We start from the raw sequence: 24,312 nt of genomic DNA on the forward strand, positions 1-24,312 counted from the left end.
GCCTACACATAATTATCAGATCACTCTTCCACAAAAATGACATCTCACTGCTTTAAAAATATCAATAGTTCCCTATGCCTAGCATTCCTTTCAACCAGTGAAACCATCCCCAGCTCCCTTGTTCTCCCTTCCCACCGGCTCCTGCCATCTAATCCTAGCAAGCTCTCCATGACAGTCCAGCTGGCCTCATCCGTGCTTCTTTTCTGATCATTTCTTAATACTTTAGTGCACACTGTGCCTCTTACCTAGAATCTCCTTTCTTGCCTTTTCATCCAAACTTGTTTCCTTCAATTTCTTAAAACTATAACATTTTAGAGTGAAAAAAAAAAAATGTCCTGTCCTTGGGTTTCAATCCAAGAATGCAATGCAATCCCCTCATTTTTGTGCAGTCACAAAACTAAAACCCAGATATGACTTGTGACATCCTCTATTGAAAAGCTCTCAGACACCTAACTCTATCAACTCCTCTCGGGAAAGCACTTGTATGGCCAAGAGGCAGGAGGACTAATACTAGGAGTAAGAACTACACCAATACTAAGGCCTATACCATACTATATACTAGATATACTATCTAATATACTGTATATCCATATACTAAGGACTGTGCTAATACTAATTCCAGGCTCTATTCTAGGTGCTTTCACGTGTGCTCATGTGATCCTCATAGTGACCCATTTTATCAAGGACAAATCTGACACTCAGAAAGGTCAAATAATGTATTTGCTCAAAGTCATACATCTAATCAATGTCAGGCTCGGTTTTCAGAACGAGGTTTGTTTAAGCCCTCAAATCTCACTTTATCTCTATATCTCACTATTCCCTCTTCCTGCAGATGCTATATAGAATTCACATTTGTAATGTATGTCCCTCTGTGTATGTTATTTCACATGGGTGCTTACACAGTTTGCTAGGGCTGCCATAACAAAATACCACTGACTGGGTGGCTTAAACAACAGAAGTGTATTTCCTCACAGTTCTAGAAGCTAAAGCCTAAGATCCAGGCATCACACAGGTTTGGTTGAAGGCCCATCCTAACATTCCCATTTTAATCCAGTGACCTCTTTAAAGGCCCTATCTCCAAATACAGTCACATTCTGAGGTGCTAGGGGTTAGGTCTTCAATATGTAAATTTTGTGGAAGACGCATTCAGCCCATAGCAGTTGTCCGAAACTATATCTTCTACTTGTTGTCCTTAATCTCAGCCCCTCCCAAGTAATCTCATTCACCAAATTGCTAATATAATGAAAATCACACAAAGTAGTATGCAGATCTTTCATAAATCTACATTTAATAATGTAATATTATTATATTGACATTATTAATAATATAATTTATTAACATTGATAGTATAATAATGCGAGAAGAATCTAGATATGCATTGATTATGTCCTGATTGCTATCTATACCCTGATCTTTGTTTCAAACACTCTTCAAAAACAGTAAGTAAAAATGTCTGCTACCCGGCTGGTGTGGCTCAGGGGTTATGTGTCAAACCACACACCAGAAGACTGGGAGAAAGAGGTTGCCAGCTGGATTCCCAGTCGGGGCACATGCTTTGGATCACAGGCTAGATCCCCAATAGAGGACATGCAGGGGCAGCTGATCGATGTTTCTCCCTCATCTATGTTTCTCTCTCTCCCTCTCCCTTCTTCTCTCTCTAAAAGTCAATAAAATAGCCCTAGCTGGTTTGGCTCAATGGAGAGAGCGTCGGCCTGAAGACTGAAGGGTCCTGGGTTCAATTCCAGTCAAGGGCACTTGCTTGGGTTGCGGGCTCGAGTGTGCAGGAGGCAGCTGATCAATGACTCTCTCTCATCATTGATGTTTCTATCTCTCTCCCTCTCCCTTCCTCTCTGAAATCAATAAATATATATATATTTTTTTTAAATCCTCATATATTTAAAGTAAAAATCAATAAAAACATTTTTTTTCAAAAGTGTCTGCTAACAGCATTAAGCTTCATCTGTATGCTAAGTACTACACTCTTAGACTGTTTACTCTTCCAAACTCACCACGCTCACATGGACAAATATGACCACAGCAATCAAACAAAAAACTCCTCGTAAGGATCTCACCATTGAAAAAATGAAAGACCAGGGTTCCTGGAAGACTGCCAGTTCTTAAGCCTAATAGCTCTCCTGAAAGCATCAGCAATTTTCAGGGGAGAGGACTGAAAAGAAAGGGTAGTGAATTGTGGGAAAAAATGAGGAGGGACCAAAGTTTTGATGAATGTGTTTATATTCCTTTCTAACGTATTACAATGAGGTCCATGAATTTTAAATTCCACCACTTCATTCATTTTTACAAATCAGTGACTTTTATACACAACAAAAAGTAAGTCATACTTCACTTTAATTTCAGTAGAGTGTGGCGAACTTGCCTAGGTCAATGACAGCAGGACGATGTGTCTTATAGGTGTGCACATATTAAAAAGCCAGCAGCCTTCTCCGTTCTGAGAAAAGGCATTACTAAACAAATTCTAAATATACCTGCCGCTATCGGAATACAATGGGAGGGAAATATGCACCTGTAATTTCTAGATTATCCATAAATCGGTAATACTTTTGAATGTTCTAATTTGTTATGTTTTACAGAGTGAAAATATTTTCAGTTTAAGGTTAGTTGTGATATCTGCAACTCAGGAACATGAAGATGGTCCATTAGAAATGGGTTTCGTAGTTCTTCATAGTTCTCACTTTTTAAAAAAAGGAACTGCCCTACAAGTATGTCACGTTGTCTCAGATGAGGAAAGTGTTGTAAAGGGACATATGTGGTTAGTGTTTGTACAACATCGTGTCTCTTTTTGCAAGTAATATGATTGGCAACAATGAAAAACTAACATTTATTAAATATTACGTCTCAGTTCTTTCCTCTCAATGCATAACCATTTTTAAATCCCACTTACCTCTAAACAAATTCCTCCTGCTAAAGCCATGCTTACTCACTACGCATTGTTAAGCCTTTCCTTCAAAGAAATTTTGCTTTTTGCTCCAATTCTCACCACGTTCTTGTTTCTTGGATTTCAGGCTCACGGCTGTATCACAGTCCCACATCAAAGCTCATGGGCATTTCCTTACTGCTGAATGCAATTGGCACTTTCAATCCTTGTTACTAATGTCCCGCAGCACGAGAGCCCTTCTCCATCTTCCCTTGACTTGGCTCTCAGGACTCCCCTTTCTCCCGGCCTTCTTCCCACCTTCCCGTTGTCTCTCCTCAGACTTCCTGCCCGCTCTTGTCCCTTTAATCTCTTAAATATTGGTGTTCTCTGAGGCCCTGACCATGCTCTTACTTTCTCCTGCTTAGTTTTACTTAACCATCACCACTCCCGATGAGTCCCACACTGTATCTCAAGCCAGAACTACATTCTGAACTCCAGTGATATCCATCCAATTGCACACTGGCCATCCCCCATTTCCATGTAACACAGTTTCTTAAACACGTAAAAAAAAAAAAATTCATTGTCTTTGTGTTGTTATCCTCATCTTGATGAATGGCACCACCATTTACCCTGTCCCTTAACCCAACTTCTCCTTATTGCCTTTGTATTCATATTAGCAGTAAATGGATATATCGATTTCTAAATATGAAAATAAATATTGCTCAATTAAATTGTAAAAATCTAATTTAAATTACACTTAAGCATATATTTTTATTTATTTTATAACCACAAATAGATGCCACAAATGTCCCAAAGAATCTAAGGAATAGATCGATAGTATTTTAAATTAACACTATATAAATTATGCCCCCAAAATGCTTTAAGAGGTTAGAAAGGTGTATTCTGTTCCATATCTGAAACATTTCCCTTTATGATTTTCTATGCCATTGTCTCTATCAAAGAAAGATATTTTGAGTTGAAGCCAGTCACTGTGAAGCCCGATCCTTGTTTCAGTCAGTAAGGTTTTTCTGTATAATCATGTTAGCAAACAAGCTCTAAGACCACGTGTCTCATGTGTGTGCTCATACGAAAAAGCCGGCAGCCAGAAAGCCCCAAGGAGCTGGCGCTTCTTCCCTGCCCCTGGTGCTGCCACTACTCCACGAGGTGGCCTGGCCACGTCACCGTGACTCTCCTCTGACGTTTAGAAGGGAATTAACCCTGCCCCTTTGCTAATCATCACATCACTTACATGTGTACACTCTACACAAAGTTAATCTGATTTTAGTTTGATCATGAAAACAAATCCTTGGAGACCTGGCCCATGTTTCTCAGCGGTCAGCCTGCACACTGAAGAGTCACAGGTTAGATTCCCAGTCAAGGGTATGTACCTGGGTTGCAAGTTCAATCGCAGCCCCAGTGGGGGTTACCTGCAGGAGTCAACCAATCAATGTGTCTCTCTCACATCAATGTTTTTTTTTTCTCTCTCTTCCCCCCCCCCTCAACCAGTCAATGTGTCTCTCTCACATCAATATTTCTCTCACATCAATGTTTCTCTCTCTCTCTCTCTCTCTCTCTCTCTCTCTCTCTCTCTCTCTCTCTCTCTCCCTCTCTCCTTCCCTCCCTCCCTCACTCCCTCCCTCACTTCCAGTCTATCTAAAAAAGTGAAATCAACGGAAAAAAATATCCTTGGGTGAGGATTTAAAAAATTAATGTATTTTATTGATTTTTTACAGAGATGAAGGGAGAGAGATAGAGAGTTAGAAACATCGACCAGCTGCCTCCTGCACACCCCCTACTGGGGATGTGCCCGCAAACAAGGTACATGCCCTTGACCAGAATCGAACCTGGGACCCTTCAGTCCGCAGGCCGATGCTCTATCCACTGAGCCAAACCAGTTTCGGCAGCAAAGATTTCTTACCCAGGATACAGAAAGCACTGAATAAAAAAGAAAAAATTAAAAATGTCTGCTTATCAAAAATGACATTAATAAAACAAGCAAACTACAAACTGGAAAAAAATATTCACAAAACATATATCTGCCAGAGGACCTATATCCAGAATATATCAAGAATTATTCCAACTCAATAATAAAATGACAAATAGACAAATTTGAAGAGAGCAAAGGATCTGAACTATACTTCACAAAAGATGTGCGAATGGCCGGTAAGCATGTAAAGTAGTGTTCAGCATAGTGAATCATTAGGAAAATGTAACAAACCACAGGGAGATACCATGATAATGGCAACATTTAAAAGATGGTGACAAGATCAGGAACAACCAGAGTCTCAACCATTACTGACAGAAGTGTAAAGGCTGCAATCAGATTTTTTCATGTTTGGCAGTTTCTTATAAAGTTAAACATAAGTACCCTACGACCACCAGTTCTATTCTATAGTATTTACTGAAGAGAAAGGAAAACATATCCACAGAGACTCACACATGAATATCCATAGTGACTTTATAACAAAGAAGCCAAATTCATAATAGTACAGGCCACGTGATGCCATCGATACAAAGTTCTGGAACACAAGTGAACTTACGGAGAAAGAAATCAGAACAACAGTTGCCTCTGAGGGGGTGGCGGGAGGGACGATAATGGAGCATGAAGGGAAATATTTTGTATCTTGGTAATCGTGTAGGTTACATGAATATATGTATTTGTCAAAACTCGGAATTATAGCGCTTACAACCTGTGCATTTCACTCGATGGAGACTACACTTCAGTGAAGTCATTTAAAGCATTAAAGGTAATGAGACGATATTATTTTGCTGAAATGAAAATTGAACCTGAAAACATATAAAGCAATACAATAGGGCAAATTCATCCCATGCTTCCCCTCAAGGAATACGAACCCTCGACGTGGGCGAGATGGAAAATGCGAATCTGTTTTCATGTCCACCTGACTGCAATCAGTGTGCTTCAGGCTTTAAAGATACGTATTTTCCACACAACATGCTCCTGATGACCATAATTACCTTTTCTTCCCCCATTTGGCCCATAAACGAAAGCCCACCTCAATCATTATCCTGAACCTACAGACGACATAGGGATCTGTCCCTACATTAGCTGTGTTAGTAGAACTATGAATGGTTTGAACCAGTGCCTTCCAGGGAGAGATTCAAGGCTAAGTCTGAATACAGATGTTGTTTGCCTTACACGCTGACTTTAAACCTAATTAAGGATACACTATGGCCCCACAGAAACTTTTCCTATGTAAGTGGATATACATTCTAGATTTAAATGAATAACTAAATGTCTATCATGTGGTTCTTAGTGCTCTGATGATAATTAAACGTACTGATTGTACTTGAAGTATATTAAAATTCCTAATTCTTCCTCTTCCCCCCCCCCCACCCCACCAAAAATATGAACTATTTATAAAACTTTCATTGTCTCTTCATTTGGTTTTACTTATCTGGACTCCTAAGCCATGCACGTTAAATTTCAGACGTATAATTTGTGGCTTCCTGCTTCCAAGATTACTCCATGGTTCTCATGTGACTGTTATTCTAGTTAAATATTTGCACACAGACACGGGGTACACCGGCAGTTCATACTTGACATGATTTAACAGCATCTACATCTGTTTCTCATCATCACATGACTGGAAAATGTGCCTACTAAACATTTTTGACTGTGTTTGTCCCAAACATTGTTTTTACTCTTGTCTTGAGACATGTCTGTGTCAAGAAAACAGAAGATAAGATGCCCCTCTCCGGCTGTCTCCCTCTCTGGCTTCAGGATTCTCTCTTGCTATCAATCACCACTTCCCAAGCCACACCAAAGCAGGGGTCGTATCTTCCTTTTATCAGTGTGTGAGAGCACAAAATAAAATTGAGATGTGAAGGGGGGAAATAGCCTATTTAAATAAATAAATAAATAAAAAGCCTCCAAAAGCAACAAGTGGCTTTGGGAGTGCACTCCAAGGTTAGCGAGACTGCATCTGAAGCAAGTGCCCACTGACACGAACAAGTGTGAAGTCTGTTTCAGGTTCCCAGGGTCCAGCACGGGCTGCCAAATGCCAAGACAGAAAATTCCTGGCTTTCAAGGGGTCATCATTGCTAGGTCTCCAACATTTCAAATCACAACACAAACATCTGTTCTAACTCTCCCCCGACCAAACGAAGTCAATTGTATTTCAAATTCAGACATTTTCCCAGAAATATAAAGCATAATTAAATCATAAGAATATCTCTTCAAAATACTAAGTTAGAATAAATTGATCTAATCTAACTTTCATTCTGTTGTTCTGGGTTTCAAGCCACAAATCTGTTTTCTCATGTTATTTGTATGTTGTTATCATAGGCAAATAACAAAGCAAAGTTTAAAAGAATGAAAACAAAAAAAAACAAAAACTCTGGAGTAATTATAAATCCTAGAAACTGACCATAGTTCATATGTATCAAAGAAACAAAAATAAAAGGAATAATTCTTTTAAAAAATTTGGAGACTTGTTTTTCCAGTTTGTGTCTAATTCAAGACCTTGATTTTTTTCTGTTCTATTCTTGATTCTTTTTTGGCCATTCACAGCTCATTACACTCTGGGGGGAAAAAGTGACTGGATAAAAGGAAAGGAGAGAGACTAAAATGGGTGCAACTGGTCGCATCAGCAATGAAGAAATGCTTCATTCTTAAGAAGCCTAAAAATCCTGCTCTAATAAACCATTTGGTATATGTGAGAATTTAAATGATCCTTCATATTCTTAATTCCTGTCACACTGATTAAAAAGTATAACAGCAGTCTGGCCAGTGTGACTCAGTGGTTGAGTGTTGACCCATGAATCATGAGATCACATTTCAATTCCGAGTCAGGGCACAGGCCTGGGTTGTGAGCTAGATCCCCAGTATGGGGTGTGCAGGAGGCAGCCAATCAATGATTCTCTCTCCTGTTTCTATCTCTCTCTCCCCCTCTCCCTTCCTGTCTGAAATCAATAAAAACATATTTTTTAAAAATTATTTTTTAAAACCCAAATGTCATTTAGTAAATCCGAAGAACTCATGTCAAAATCCTAACAAATCTTAAAATAAAAGCAAACATTTAGAAGTAATCATTGAATCTAGCATGGTCACAAGATAAAAGATTAATATAAAATGCAATTATAGTTCTATTTAATAGCAAGAACTTAATTTGAAAATAATATGTAAATGCACTTCCCTTTATAATGCCATCGAACAATATTTAGGGATAATTATAACAAAAGCAGGCAAGATCTCTGCACTGTGAAGCATTGCTGAGAGGAGATCTAAAGGAAACCTAAATAATCGAGAGATATGTCATGCCCATGGATCAGAAGACCGTATTGTTCAGAAGAATGGATAAGCAAATTATGGTATACCCATATGATGGAAAATTGCTCCATTGTATAAATAAATTAAATAGAATGTAGATATACTAGTATGTAATAACATGGATGAGTCTCAAAATAATTATAATGAGTGAAATAAGCCAGACAAAAAAAGATTACTTAAAATCCTAGGAAATACAAAACAATCAATCTATATGAAAGGCTAAGCAACTGTCCAACCGTGTGACAGGCTGGTAGCTATGACGCACACTGACCACCACAGGGCAGACGCTCAATGCAGAAGCTGCGGAGCTGTGGCGACTTGGCAGCAGCGGTTCTCGGTGACGCATCCCAGAATCAGAGAGGAGGGAGCCCAAATCGGAGAGGTGTCACCCAAGAACTGCCCTCTTGCAATCCAAGACCCCTAGGGGGATGTCAGAGAGCCAGTTTTGGCCCTATCCCCGCAGGCCAGGCAGAGGGACCCCACCTGCCAGAGGGACCCTGCTCACTCCGCAGACACTTTTCGAGCCTCGGCACCGCCCCAGGTACAGCCAGCCAGGGAGGGACTGCTGAAGGTTGGCTCCAGGGCATGTCCAGCCCTTCTTGCCTAGTCCCACCCTGCAGCCACCTTCTAATTAATTTCCTTTCAATGTGCATGAATCCGTGCGCCGGGGCACTCGTAGTAATATAAAGCACATCAGAGGTTGCTTGAGGATGTGGAAGATGAGAAAGATTGCAGAGAAGAATTACATTTTCTTGATTGATGATAGCTTCATGATTGTAGATAGGTCAAACTTATCAAACTAACTTTTAACTGTTTTACTTATTAAACATCAACTATACCTCAATAAAACTGGCTTCTTTTTTTTTTTTTTTTTTTGGGGGGGGGGGCGGGTAACATCTTAGTATGGGATTAATCTCGATAAATTTGAGAAACAGAACGAAGACCAGTATGGCTAGAAGAGGGTGAGTGAGAGGGAATTCAAAGTCAGAGGTAGTCTGGGGCCAGACCACATGTGTCTTTATAGGCTTAGGCTAAGTATCTGAAACAACATATCTAAGGGAAGGATTATAAACAGGCCAAGAACAAGATCTCATTTACGTGAAATGCTGACTGAGCAGGTCAAACCGCTGAGTCAGTCCTCTGGTCAGGTGGCTATGTCCAGTGATTTCAATAGTACTTTCTAATCCTGAGTAGAGGGGGATCCCTTATCGCAATTTCTGTCATGAAATGGGTTCTCCAATTTCATATAGAATTTTATGAAGAACTGAGTAAATTTCTGACATATTCTATCATGAAATATGTCATACAGCAATCTTTATTGAATAACTACTATGGGACAGGTAACAAATTTCCTGATTTCTCATAAAAATAATTTTGCCAATAATATGGTCATAATATCAGACCAATGCAAATCTCCCTGATTATATTTGAACTAGAGGCCCGGTGCATGAAAATTCATGCACTGGAGGGGGGGGGTCCCTCTCACAGTCCAGGAGCCCTCAGGGGCGGGAGGCAACCCAGCGATCAGGGGAAGGCAACGCCCCATCATACCTCTGCTGCTGCCACTGCTGGCAGCGCAAGCCAACCCTGGTTACCTGAGCCTCTGGCCGGCCCTGGGCAGCTGAGGAGCCACCATCAGAGGTTTGCCTGCACTTCGGGCCAGCCCTGGGTAGCTGGGCAGCCGCCATCTGAGGCTTGCCTGCGCCTCGGGCCACCCCAGTGGGGCTGAGGGGACTGGGTGCCACCATATTTGAGGGTGTGGCGGTCAATTAGCATATTCCCTCCTTATTGGCTGTGAGTGTCGCCATCTTTGGGTGGGGCAGTCAATTAGCATATTCCCTCCTTATTGGCTGTGGGTGCTGCCATCTTTGAGGGCGGGGCAGTCAAGTAGCATATTCCCTCCTTACTGGCTGTGGGCGCCGCCATTTTTGCAACAGCATGAGGGTCAATTAGCATAGTCGCTCTTTATTAGATAGGACTTTGTTGTTGTTTTTTTAGAGAAATTTTAGATTCACAGAAAAATTTAGCCGAAAGTACAGAGAGTACCCATCTACCTGCTACCCACGCACACACACTTGCTATTTCCAAGTTATACAGGTGAAGTTGCTAGATTGAAAGAAATGAAAGTTTCTAGGCTTAGGTAAGGCCAAAAATGTAAAAATCTTGCCTATCAAGTCATCGTCCTCACTGATATTTGTTATCTACTTTTATAAGTTTGAAATTTCCCATACTAACAAGGTTAAACTTTTTAAATTTTTTTTAAATGAATGCTTAAATACATTGAAATTTAGATTATGAAACAGCATTTCAAATCAGTAGGAGCAATGTGGCTTATTCAACTAACTAGCCATGTGGAAAACATTTAATAAAACTACATTAAAGTAAGTTTCAGGTGAAACAAATATCATAATATGTAAAATAAAATAATAAAATCATTATCAGTAATTATAGAAAAAATTATTTCTTTGAAGGGATAGAAAGGGCTCTTAGAAGCAATATACAAACACAAATTCCAAAAAGATGAGTGAATGTGACTACATAAAAAAGGGTGTTTTCTGCACAGAAAAAATACCATACAAAGTCAAAAGACAAAATGATCAACTGGGAAAAGTATTTCAACACATATGACAATGAGCTCATTTCCTTAATATATAAAGACCTCTTACAAATCAGTTATAAAAGACCATTAAACCAATATAAAAGTCAACAAAGAACTTAAAGGCAGTTTATAGAAATGAAACTCAAATGGTTTACAACATATGAAATGTCAACCTCAGTCCTAAAGAGATGAAAAGGAAAATGTCAATGAGATAAATTTCATTTATCAGAAAGCAATTCTCAAGATATATGTCATTAAGATAGATTTAAGTGGGGCAAAAATCAAGATGTTGAGTAATCTACATTGTAGATTGTTATCTCTACCTCTGTAAAAACAATTATGTATGTGTATAGCTATATATACACATATGTATACATGCTTAAGTATTTATAGAACATTCTAGAAGAACATTGTACAAGCTGGTTACAGTGGTTACTCTATGGTGGGAACCTGACTTTCCATTGCATGTTCTTTTACAATGTTTAAAATTTTAAATGTATGTCTGCATTACCTTTTCAATAAAGCATAACTACTTGATAAAATAAACTAAATTATTTTATTTTAAAAATATTTACTGAGCATCTACTTTGTGCCAATCACAATTGTGAGTACTGGGCACACGGTTTGGGTGACCAATGTAAATCTCTGTCCTCTGACATGCCCCTGGGGAGGAAAAACAAAAGTTTCAAATGAATTCAGTCTGCAGAGTCTTGACTGTAACAACAATGTTTTCTTTGGATGTGATTTTTTAAAATATATAAGTGAATATATTTAGTTTTACAGAAAACGGTAACTGTAGAAACACATTCTTTGGAACTGACACAATTGTCTTCATCATAATTTGGATGGGCCTTGTTGAGTGAGAAGAAGCAAAAAGAGGTTCGTGGTTCATGCCTCCATATGTATCCATATAATTTAAGAACATTTTTCTCCTTGCAACAGAATATTTATAATCTCTCTGCCTTCATTTTATGGTTTACTTATGGAATGATAAGCCTCTCCCTTACCACTTACTTCATTATTTTAGGATTCAAATCTAACTTATGTCCTGAAGATTCAGGACAAAAAGCAATCCCAAAGTCTTTCATGGTTATCCATATGCATATGATTTCCAGCAGTGTCCTCAGTTCTCATTTCTATTGTGGCTTTAGAACAACTCTGCCAACAAAATGTAAAATTATAGCTGTTAAGACTTTGTTTCGCTTATAAAATATACAATAGTTTGGTTAAAGGATTGGGTAAGCTAAAGAACAATGTTTCTCAAGTACGGTGGATGAACACTAGGCTTGCTCAATGCTCTGTCAGAAAGGGGTTACTTAGCCAGTGAATTGGGAAATGCTGCTTATTGAATTTCTCCACAGTTAAAAACTTCCCCACGTTTGGGATGAGCAATGCATATTAGCATTGTAATATTGCAATATCATATCACGTTAGCGTGTTAGATGAGGGAGTTTGCTTAACTTTTGAAGAACTCTTTCTTTCGTCCCTCTGCTGCAATTAGCATGTGATTTCACGTAAGACTTAGCTTCTCTCCAGCCTTAGTGTTCTCATGTCTAAAATCTAAGAGTCAAGACCAGATGACGTTTTAGGGTCCCATTCTCCTTCGTTGTTCTAGATTCTCGGTCTCACTTTAGAAAAGTTAAGCAATGGAAGCATTCAATGTTATTGCTTCGAAACACAGCCAAATAAATGATAATCAGCTATTACTGAATTCCAGTGTATGTTCTATGATTAATTATTGTGACATGAAGTGCTACTCAACCTAAAACACTGACTGGTGCCTTATGAATAGGAATAAGTAATATTTTTAATTCTTTTTCAAGGCCTCTAAGCATCAGTTTCATAAGATGACACAAAGAAATAATCCTAGACACCAACTAGACACACACACACACACACACACACACACACACACACACACACACTCACATCTAAGTTTAGGTTCTAATTTTTCTGGGAAACAGGAAAAAGGTTAAAAATTACTATTTTAAAAATCAACTAAGAGTAAAATTTTTAAGTAACTGTCCACATTAACAGCTCTGACATGACTTCCTAAATCAGGCATGCAAGTAAGAAAATAGACTATTTTCTCATGGAGCCCCTACTCATTTGATTGTCAAACATTTGTATCAGCATGTGTTAAGAAAGTAGCCAGTCTTGTGTTAAGAAAGACGGAAGAAGCAAATGACAAAAAGGAACAACTCTCCTGACATCAAGAGAAATTATAATCTGAGCTCAAATCAGGATGTCTCAGCTTTGAATCTTTGTTTTCCTCTCATTGAACTCCAGAGGACTTCCTGGCCCCATTCTGGAATTTGTGCTGTAAAAATTTCTAATTAGCAACCAGCTGACATGAAGCTTCCACATGCAAGCATACAGCTCAACATACCTCTGTCACAAGGAGCACACTCTTGGTCCTCTGGCAAGATGAAAGTGAAAAGACTACCTATGTGTGAGTTTAGAACAATTGAAATTCAATATTATCCACCAAATTACTCCCTCATGAGGATAATCCTCTGTGACAGAACACAGCTATAACCAATAACAACAAATGCAAAATCCGGCTGTTGTTGTTTTAAGAATGGGATAAGAGATCCAATTCAAACTGCTCCCCCAAACCAAAATGTGATAGGAAACAACCTTGCTTTTAACAGAATACCTACAGGACTTTAAAAATTATAGCCTCTGGCTTGGCCAGCGTGGCTCAATGGTTGAGCATTGACCTATGAACCAGGAGGTCACAATTCAATTCCCAGTCAGGGCACATGCCTGAGTTGCAGGCTCAATTCCCAATGTGGGGCATGCAGAAGGCAGCCAATCAATGATTCTCTCTCATCATTGATGTATCTATCTCTTTCTCCCTCTCCCTTCCTCTCTGAAATCAATAAAAATATAAAGAATAAAATTATAGCCTCTCTTTCAACTAACACTCTGTCCAAGAAAGGTGAACCTTCATCAAGGAATCCTTTGTCTCCATATGTAAAGGATGCAGATCTCACCAAGAAAACCCTGCTACAAATTCATCAATTCATATGTAGGTCAAATGCAATTGAAAAATCAAGGACCATGACATTTTCATGCTTCATACCCTGTGAGACACTTGACCTATTGATAACTTTTTATGAGGCAAATTCACCATCTGGGGAAAGGCCGTGAATGACAACTCTTTATCTGACAGTCTAAATGTAGTACATCAAGAAGCTAAAATTGGTTATTTGTGTGAGTGTATGTTTAAATGTTTTTTGATTAAAAAAAAATCTTGAAAAACTTTGGAAAGATTCTCTCCTTTCGTAAATGGGACTGGAGACTCAAGCATTTTGTAGAGGTTCTGCTTGAACTTTCGTGTCTTCTATGCCAATTAGGAGTGCCCTCTCGACCTGGATCTTGCACAGACTTTTAAATCACTGGAGATACCACCAGGCAGAAAGTCAGTACAAATACCATCTGAGCCTAAGAGAAGTTGTCACTGAATGAGGGAGGCTCAAGAGAGACAGTGAGACTGGGTAGGGGCCCTGTTGTAAAACAGGTGTCTTATAGGGTCAGAAAAAGTCATCAGTAAAGCTCCGTGTGACCAAAAGGTCCCCCAAACGTCTTACAACATCTCAAGGCTCAGCTGATCTTGAAGAAGGCCTGATGGGGACCCTGGAGGGAACTGTGGTTAGAAAGACATGAAGTAAATTTGATCTAATGGGAAAGCCAGCATTAACTCCTGTCTTGTAGAAGGACAGGCCTGTCTCTTATTCAGAGCCCCCAAAACTAGGTCAGCTTCATTTCCTGGTGGTCTTCGGAATCTTACTGAAACTAAGTCATGGGTTGGAGCCTCAAACAACCCAATTCATTAAGGTTTTGTCCTCCATCACAGACCACCCCTCAACCCCAGCATGCTGTATATGCAAAGCCTTCACAGAAGAGAGTATTAGGAGAGAAGAATGATGAAATAAAGTAAATTACTACCATCCTCATACACAGAGAACATTACCTCATTATAGAGAAGGACCTTTTACAGGAGAAAAGCTGAAAGAATCTTCAGAAAGATATGATGCAGGCTTTGTTGTTGGGCAGTTAACATTCAGAGAGTCTAGATTAGGTACTTCTTGGATCGAAGCAATGGGATAAGTAAGCCAGATGGTCTGGGAATCCAAATTAGCTCTCTGCTGGGAAGATTTGATTGGCTAAACCACACACGGGTGCTAGTGGCTCGTAACAACTGAAAGACCTTTCCCTCCCAAGAATGTGTTTATTTTAACCCAGATTTTACAGTGGAGGGGGTCTAGGAGTCCGATAATCTAGGCAGTGAACCAAGCATTACCTCTAACAAGCTGTACACATTTGGGGAATCACAAAATCTCTTTGACCTCCGTTCCCTATCCAGAAAGTGGCAGGGTTAGAGGCAATGAAGTCTAAAGGCCCTCCTCACTAACATGGGTTTGGGTATCTGATTCTATGGAGAAAGCTCTGGCATCAGGCAACCAAGACAGGTGAGTAGGGGCCTCCCAACACTCAATTGTAAGGCTCAGAACACATGCCTGATGGGATGAACCAGGATGGGAGTCACTGAGGAGCAGATGATTAGACTGGAATTCAAACTTTACCTACATGATAAATCAGTAGAGACGATTTATTAATGAAAGTCGGGAACTAGAATACTCCAAAGGGGGCAAACCTTCTGTAAGAAACAGTAAACTAGAGTCAAGCCTCAGCTCAGCCATTCACTAGTATCAGGCCTTGGACAAGCCACTTACCCATTCTGAGTTTCCTCAGTGGGTGCCTTCCTGTCTGCCCCACAGACGGCACAAAATCTTTGCATCGATATAGGAAAACATGCACCAACGCCCTTGGTAGGTTGTAAAGCGGACGTAGCTCAGAGGTTCCATGTGAACAGGATTTAGGAGGAGGTCTCCTTCTCAAAAGAATGAAACAAACAGAAAGTCTAGAAAAAGACTTTTGAGAAAACAGCCTTCTACTTGCCCATTCCTAAGAGGCAGGCACTGAAATGCTAACATGTGAAACTTCTCTATGCAGCCTGTTAGAGAAACTATCATCAGAAGCAAGGAGCCCTCGTGGGCCCTGTTTTCTGCCTTCTCTCCAAGGCTTGCCCAGGAAGTTCCAAGCATTGTTGAGGATTCCTCACTGGCCCGGGGCCTCCCTCCAGTGGCACGAGGCTCATACCCACAGGGTAAGAAACAGGAGGCCGTGGGGAGTAGACGGTGGTGCTCAATGCCTGAACTCAGTCCAGGATCGAGAGAGAAATCGCTTGCTAATTTGCTCCCCACACAAAGCACACAGGAGTAAGTACTTAATGCAAAGTAGAAGGGACTATCACCTGTGTCTGGGACTCTGCTACGATGGGGAACGCCGCAACTCGAAAGCAAAGTGACTTTGGAGGGACTCACCGAGCCTTGATGCTCTGCTCACTCACCCGGCTTTGACGAAGGCCCTGGCGTCTGTCTTCTAGTCCTGGCATCCGGGCTCAGAATAGCTGGCGTGCCCGTCAAGGCAACTGATTTGTACGTACCGGTGGAATGCTGTGAGTGTTCACAAAATACAACTAAACAGTGCTCTAGTGCCTCGCTCCAACCTTGCTCGACCGTTCCCTCTCAAGTCCCCGTTGCCTACGCAAAAGCGGCTCTAGTTGATTAATCAAGGTGAAAATCCAGGCGCAGGCCATCTCAGCAGCTGTGTTCTAGGAGGAAATCCAGCTCCAGCTGGAAAACCTTGGTTATATTTGACCAAGATTTCCAGTTCAGAGCCTTCTCTTTGAGGGAATGGCTGTAACCGAGTCTAACCAAGGAAAGGTGTTATTAATTCACATGATTACAAGGGACCTTTTAAGGATGATCTTGTCTGTTCTCTCGCAAGGAAATACCTGGAAAATATTTGGTATTCAATAGGCATTTGTTGAATGTTTAAATATTCAAAACTGGACATTCGTCATATGATTAACATTCACTCCCCCTCTGGACTGAGGGCAATCCTGTGCTTGTTTTGTTAGGATGGTAAGAGAGCCAGGGATGAGTGACCTAGCAAGGAACCAGAAAATAAGGAACTTGAGCATATTTTGCTTCAGGCTTTGAAGAGGTGGTAAAGAACAAGGTTGCTATAACTGCGCTGCACTTCAAGTGAATGCAGAAAATGTTCCTGTTGCAACCATTAATTTACTAAAGTCGAATCTTCAAACACATTCATGAAAGTAATGACACTCCATGTGATCATCAGACCGTAAGGACTATTGCAAACCTCCCCCATCCTGCGCTGTACTCTGAGCTCTGCAAACAGAATCAACATAAACTAAAAGCCCAAAAAGTATGGTTTACAACATGTTCATAGCCATTGGCTCGGTTTTGAAAACAATGAAAGGTTTCTTCCTTAAAAACGTGACTTAGGGGAAGTGCAGTCCCATGTTTTCTGGGTGGGTCGTGACACCTTACACCAAACTGTATTCTAAAGGAGTGAACCATGTGAAACAGAGGCTCCTGGGAACAAGTCGAGTCAGGCCCATTTCTTTCCTTCTGAGAGGTCTGTAGGTTAGGCCAAAGTTCAATATCAATATGTAAATTTGCCTACAAATGGTTAAATGCTCTCTCCTCTCTGATATTCAAGAGCATTGCACAAGACTCCTAAGAAATTATTTTCTTTCATGACCATCCGGGAAAAATGAAATTGTACCCTGTTCAAACTTGAAAGAATCTATCTGGTCACAAATTTCTATTGTGATTTTGAAAGAGATTAAATAAAATCAATAACGAGTCTAAAGAAAATTAAAATGAAGAGCGGGAGCAAAAAGATGTTTTTAGTTTTGAGCAGAGTAAATGAACTGTCTTTGCTGCAATGATGTTCTCCTGCTAAAAAGAATGTTGTTCTGCTAGGGATAATTATGGTGGTAGGAATTAGGGTAATTTAAACTCCACTAAAAGAGGGATTTAAGAGATTCTTTTGTTGCAGAGAAACCTAAGAGTGTGCTTGAAATGCTGGCTACTTATGCTGCCATTAAAATAGCTATGCAGGTACCAGGCTAACTTTATGCATCAAAGAAATCAACAATTACATAACTGAAACCACTAAAGTGACCCCAGTTTCCATTAACTGGGGAGTTTCCACTTTCTCCCTTCAATTGTAGTCTTAGGTTTTATGTGTGAACCGAATGCCATCACACTGCACCATTTTCCAATTCAGAATATTTAAACTTTTCTTTCAATATACAACTTAAGGGAGACTATACACCCCCGCCCCCAGTAGACACTAATGTTCCATATCTAGCAAATGACCACATTGGTATAATAATCTGGAATCCCTAGCTAGACTCATTTTATGAAAGGAAGCCCTTTATAGATTTCACAATAGCCTGATTTTCATTTTGTAAATGTGTTTCCTTGTTTAGTGTCATTATTCATCCCCATTCAATGATGAAGTGACTCTACTGTTGGAGGCCCAATGCCACAGGTTACAGCGAGAGCAGTGAGTCATGTTGGATTTGGTCCCTAGGAGTGCTTGCCAGCAATAGAGATGAGTCTGTCATTGGCATTTGAAAATGACTTTTTTTTTTTTTTTTTTTTTGGCCCCTGTGTTAGCTTCCTAGGACTGTAGTAACAAAATACCACCAACTTGGTGGCTTCATGGCTTCAAACCACAGAAATTTATTCCATCACAGTTCTGGAGACTAGAGATCTGAAATCAAGGTCTTGTGGGGTGGGCTTCTCCCTCTGAAACCTGTGGGGGGAGAATCCTTCCTTGCCTTTTCTTATGCTTCTGGTGACCATCACCAATTCCTTGGCATTTGTCGGCCTGCAGCTGCCTAACTCCAATCTCTGTCTCCATCATCATCACTTGGTGTTCTCCCAGCTGTGTTTCTGCCTGCACAGGCCTGACTTCTCACAGGGCCATCAGTCATTGGATTAGAGACCCACTCCATTGTGACCTCATCTTAACTGCATCCACAAGTACTCTGTTTTTAAACAAGATCACATTCGGAAGTACTCGGGGTTAGGACTTCAGCATTTGGGGCGGCAGGGGGGGCCGGTGTGAGGGGGGGGAGACAAGTCAACCCACATCACCCCCTACTACTTTTAATCTAATCCTCTTCTGCCAGTAAAGCTCTTATTTGCCAACTGAGTCTCTTCCTGGAATGAAACTGGAGTATGTGCAAAGACAGAAGGCCCCACTGGTTTGTATTGTTTTTACCTTCTTCAGAGCATCTCCACCTAATCTCAGTTGGTCCACACAACAAACCATACTGGTTAGGCATATTTAACCTCAGCTTTTAGAGATGAGAAACCTTAAGTGTGGTGACGGTAAGTGCCTTGCTTGGTGACCCACAGCTGTTATGTGTTCCAGACAGAGCCCTCAGGTCTGCACGCCTAGATCTGTGCTGCTCCCACAAATAACTAGAGCCTATTGTATGAAGAGCGTCAATGTGGGTCCATTGACACTCAACATAGAACATGGACGTCTTCAAACTTAATAGGGCGTTGTTATAACAGGGCACCAGGAGGGATCCTTGTGGTGACAGGGCTGTGACGTATCTTGACTAAGCGGTGGACTCTCCAGGGACGGTTCAGAGACTTGAAGGCCACTGCCCCTCCCAACCCCTTTGTTCCTGCTGGTTGAGAAGCACTCGCCACATTACACCACTGAGCCGCCTAAGAAGTTGGCCACATTGACAACCACATATGTGCAATCATGTGAGGACACAGAAAGTTCCCTGAGAAGAAGGAAGAATTCCTTCCCACCACCTCCGCAATAAGGAAATAGAAAGGAATGTCACTTAAGATTTCCAAGTAGAAAGCGAATCTGCTCATACTCACCCTTTGTTTCCCAATCCTTGGCCTCAGATCCCTAGTTTATATAAGAAAGTCTGTTGTATATGATGGTTGTTAAGGCCCCAGGCTGGGAGACACACAAAGACCTAAGGTTGAATCCTATCTCTGTCTCTGCCTAGCAGGGTGGTTTCAGACAGAGTACTTGACCTCCCTTAGCTTTAGCTTCATGGAAATAACAACAGTGCTATTTCGCAGGGCTGTTTGGAGAAGTGATTGCTTTGAGAACTGTACAAGTAAAAATAAAAGTGCTGATTACAGTGCCTGGAACATAGCAAGTATTCACAGTATCACTGGTTTTTATTCAGTGCTCCAGACATGAAATATTCAGAAAATGCTATGGGTTATCTACTCAAAGTCTACTGTACTGCTATTTCTATTTTAATTCATATTCCACACTGGGTTATTTGGTTTTTACCACTGGGTATAAGATTGGCTCTGTTTAATTCTTTCATTTCTAATCTTAACTAATTTTCACTGAAGATATGGTCTTTTATTATTATTACTAGAGGCCCGATCCATGAAATTCGTGCAAGAGTAGGCCTTCCTTCCCCCGGCTGCCACCCGGGACCCGGGCAGCCCCGGCTTCGTCCAGAAGGTTGTCCGGAAGGATGTCCGGTCTAATTAGCATAATATGCTGTTATTATTATAGATGATGATGATGATGATGATGATGATTCAGGTGTTTTTGAAAGAGTTCATCTACTCTAGTAATTTGGGTGAGTTTAAACTAGCTAACGTTCCAATTTTGACTACTTCTATGTTAACATCTATGTCAGTTTAGGAGTCCTGATTTTTGCTCACATCTTTTTACCACTTTGTCTATCAACTATCTCTCACTTGATCATATCTGAGACAAAGATAGGAGATACGTTTCAATATCTACAAGCCAACATATTTGATTTCAGTTAAGTGTCTGATAAGGACTCCATCATGGTGACAGGCTGCACGGTGAGGCAGGATGCCCAGGGTCCTAACAACAAGAATTCTTTCTCAACTCCAGAACAATGGTTTTCTCATCTCTCCCCATCTATACCAAGATGATAAAGGTAAGTCAACATTCCCTGAAAAATTAATTACTCTTAAGCTGGCAAATCTAAATTTAATTTAGATCTCTTAACTATTGAATTGACTATTGAACTTGCTATAAAGTTATTCAATACAGGTTTACAGACAGTTACAAATCATCCAGAGAAAATAACCCATTTTTGTATGATTCTAGGAACTAATTAGACCAGTCAGCCCAGATGGGACCTTGTTTGCATCCCCTTACTTTAGAGCTGTCACATCATTTTGTACCTGACTTACTTTCCAAGGGTATCCCCATAAAGATTGTGACATAAGTCATAAGTGTCATCTTTTAGATTGCAATGAACCACAAACTTTAGCACTGTATAACTAAAAAGCTACATTTGTTATATTTTTGGTGGTAAATTAAAAGATGGTTGAATTTTTGTTCCTTTATTTTAATTCAACATTTTTTATATTATTAAGGTAGTCCAGATATGCTCCATTAGTAAAAAAATCTGGGAAAAAATAAGAAAATACAAAGACCAATATAACTATCAACTATAAACCCACTGATCATATGTTCATTTTAATGTATTTACCTCAATCTTGCTTCTCTACAATATTTTTACATAGTTGAAAATGTGTTTCTGCTTCTTTTATTTAGCATTAATACTAATAATATTTCCATAAACATCATTTTATTGATAAGTATTCCTTTATATAAATATACCACCATGGGCTTAGCTGTACTAATAATTGGGCTTATAACATTGTTTTTTGGGGGTTTTTTTTTAAATTATCTTTATTTCTGAAAGTATTACAGATATTCCCTTTTTGTCTCTCCATTGACCCCCTCGACCCCCCTTTTACCCCCACCCCGGCCTTTACCACACTATTGTCTATGTCCATGGGTTATGCATATATGCATGTAAGTTCAATTTCTTATAACATTTATTTTTAATAAATTATTCTTTTTAAAAATCATGCTCATTTCAGGAAATTTAAAAAATACCAAAAAGCACAAAGAAGACAAGATAAATTGGAGGTTAAATTTTTTAGTCTGACTGTGGTGATTTAAAAATTGAAGAAAATATATTGATAACGGCCATTTAATGGAGATCCATGAGATGGCAGGCACCATGTAATCATATTTCTAATATTTCCAATCCCCACTCAACAACACAAAGAGGCCAACTTATTATAATCACCACTTTATAGGTTCAGAGGTCATAGGACTAGTCAATGGTAAATGCAGATTTTGAATAGATGTGTTTAACCCAAAGCTTGTTTTCTCTGGACTATATCACACTGCCCTCCGCATCATCACCTCTACTATACCACCACTTCTTCCACCACCATCACCATTTCTGTCATCACACTTCCAACACCACCTCCACCATCGACACTGCCTCCATCTCCACCACCTCCACCACCTCCACTCCACCATCATCTCCACCACAACCACCTCACCACCAGCTCCATCATATCTACCCCCATTTCTATCATCACCACTTCCAACACGATCACCTCTGCCACCATCTCCACCACCTCCACCACCATCACCTTCACTATCACCTCCACCACCAGTTCCAACTCTGCACCACCACCTCCATCATCACCACTTGGACCACAACCGCCACCTCCACCTTCACCACCATATTCTCATCATCTTTTTTCATCTCTTCCCACTTTCATATTCTCCTCCTCTCCTGCTTCACTCTGACCTTCTCCAACCTGCATTTCCTTAAGTTCCTAGGCCCCAGAGATGAAGCAAAGGCTACCCTACCACACTCATTTCATGAACAATCCCAATCATTCATTCATTCAACAAATACCAACTGAGAGCATACTCTGTGGCAGGCACTGTTCTGAGGGCTGAGAGTACAGTAATGCCCCAACGTGCAGGATCTCTTCCAACCCCGAAAAACTTATTTTTTTAGGATTTTCTCTCACACACCACTTGCCATAGTAACCTGCTTGCAAACTGTCAGCCTGTGCTTGGTTTGCCAGCTCTCACTGCCTAGCCTCCACGCTGGATGGAAAGCAGAAGTGAGCTGTTCAAGAAGGATACGCGAGTCAAAAAGAAAGTCTCAGGCAATAGTCATGAAGTAATTTCTTATCGCTCATTGCCACAGCGAGCCACCACAGGAAAGAGCTTCCTGTTTTCATACTGAGATGATGAGTATTTGCTTAATGCAGCTTGCCTGCAATAGTCTGTACATGAACCCTCTCCAGAAAAGACACTGGGGTATAAAGGAAGAAAAAAACGGGTATTTTAAAAATACATTAAAGAATGAGTACATCAACAAATGCACAAACTGAAGTCCTTTTCTTCATCACTTGCCTGATGTGAGCAGGAGGGGACCTGTGTTCTTTCTGTTTGTTTTCTGTGTAAAATAAATATCTATAGAGGAATCAGACACTATGCATGACTGTACAATGCCTAGGACAGTATTAGGGACACACAGAAACTAATAAAATCCACTACTATTATAAAGGATGCATGCCTTCATGGGTTATAACCCTGACTCCCACAGTTAAATTTTTGTCACATGTACACAAGCAAAATAAACAAACACTCCAGGTGTCCTGGGCAAACAAAAGCCAACATCACCTAAGTTTTATTTTCATCAAGAGATACTTTGTCAAGCCTGTGACTTTTATCTGAAAGCAAAAATCCCCGCCAGCTGCCTACAGACAAAGGGGGATTCTCCCCAAAGAGGACACTGTCTCAAAGGAGGGCGGCCACAGAGTGTCACCCCAAATGAACTCCCTGGGACCCAAACAGATGCTGCATTGTTCTTTCTAAATCAAACCCAGGGTCTGCAGTCCAAGCAGCCATGGACACAACATCCAAGCAGGGTGAGCACACAACTCTCTCCCTCGGGCCTCTCAGAGACTGGAAGCGTGCCCTTCGCCCTCGACTCCACAGCGGCAGGTTTATAAAGAGCTGCACCCACATCACATCCCCGGAGTCACATTGTAGAACTCACGGCTCTGCAGAGTGCGAGGGCATCAACTGTCTTATCATCTTGAAATGCCAAGCAGTGACTTCTCATATACCGGCCAAGAAGTGATTTTACTTACATGCAATACAAAGCCAGTAAATCCCAGAGCTGGCTCTTTCTCCCTGGAGTCAGAAAACTCATAATCCTCTGGGGCAAAGGTTGAGGGTTCCACTGTGAGCAGCCACACCTCTAGAGGCTCCGAGTACACAGGACTGCCATTGGAAGCTGACCAGAGAGTAAAGCTCTTTCGAAAGAAGGGGAAGTGCCATCTCCACTTCCCCAATTGTATTGTCCTTCCTCCTTATTGTTACTGAACCTGACCTTGATTCCAAGATGCAGGACGTAATCCATGCAAAGCAGGCACGTCCCATCTGTCTGACTGCCTTGGTCACTACACACGACCCAGTGTGTGTTCATTACCAGGACACGTGTATGGAGCGTTGCATGGTTTTGCTTTCCTGTCTTGCAGGCAAAGGTGTTCGCTCCCAGGCATGGAGGGTGAGGTCATTTGCAGAGCTGTTCTCGGTGTGTTTCGTTGAAATGCCACCTTTTTATCATCAACCTCTTTTAAGCCTAGAATCTGGAAGGTGGCTGAAGCCATTTCAATAAAAAGAACAACTTTTCACCCAACGACAAGCATGAGAAAGTCTCAAAACAAGCCGAGGTAGACTTTTCTCAAGGAGTTGCGTCACGTTAATCATTATCCCATTAGGATC

General features: G+C 40.6%; 1 protein-coding gene across 1 annotated transcript in view; it reads right to left on the bottom strand.

Moving 5' to 3' along the window:
- Positions 1-23,884, bottom strand: part of IPCEF1 (interaction protein for cytohesin exchange factors 1) — a 131,876-nt gene extending 107,992 nt beyond the window's left edge. Inside the window, exon 1 of the mRNA XM_028129901.2 lies at positions 23,676-23,884. The gene's annotated coding sequence lies outside the window, so the exon portion shown is untranslated. The remainder of the gene's footprint in view (positions 1-23,675) is intronic.
- Positions 23,885-24,312: the final 428 nt, after the last annotated feature.

This window comes from Eptesicus fuscus, chromosome 10 (genome assembly GCF_027574615.1).
Source record: "Eptesicus fuscus isolate TK198812 chromosome 10, DD_ASM_mEF_20220401, whole genome shotgun sequence".
NCBI classification, from domain to species: Eukaryota; Metazoa; Chordata; class Mammalia; order Chiroptera; family Vespertilionidae; genus Eptesicus; species Eptesicus fuscus.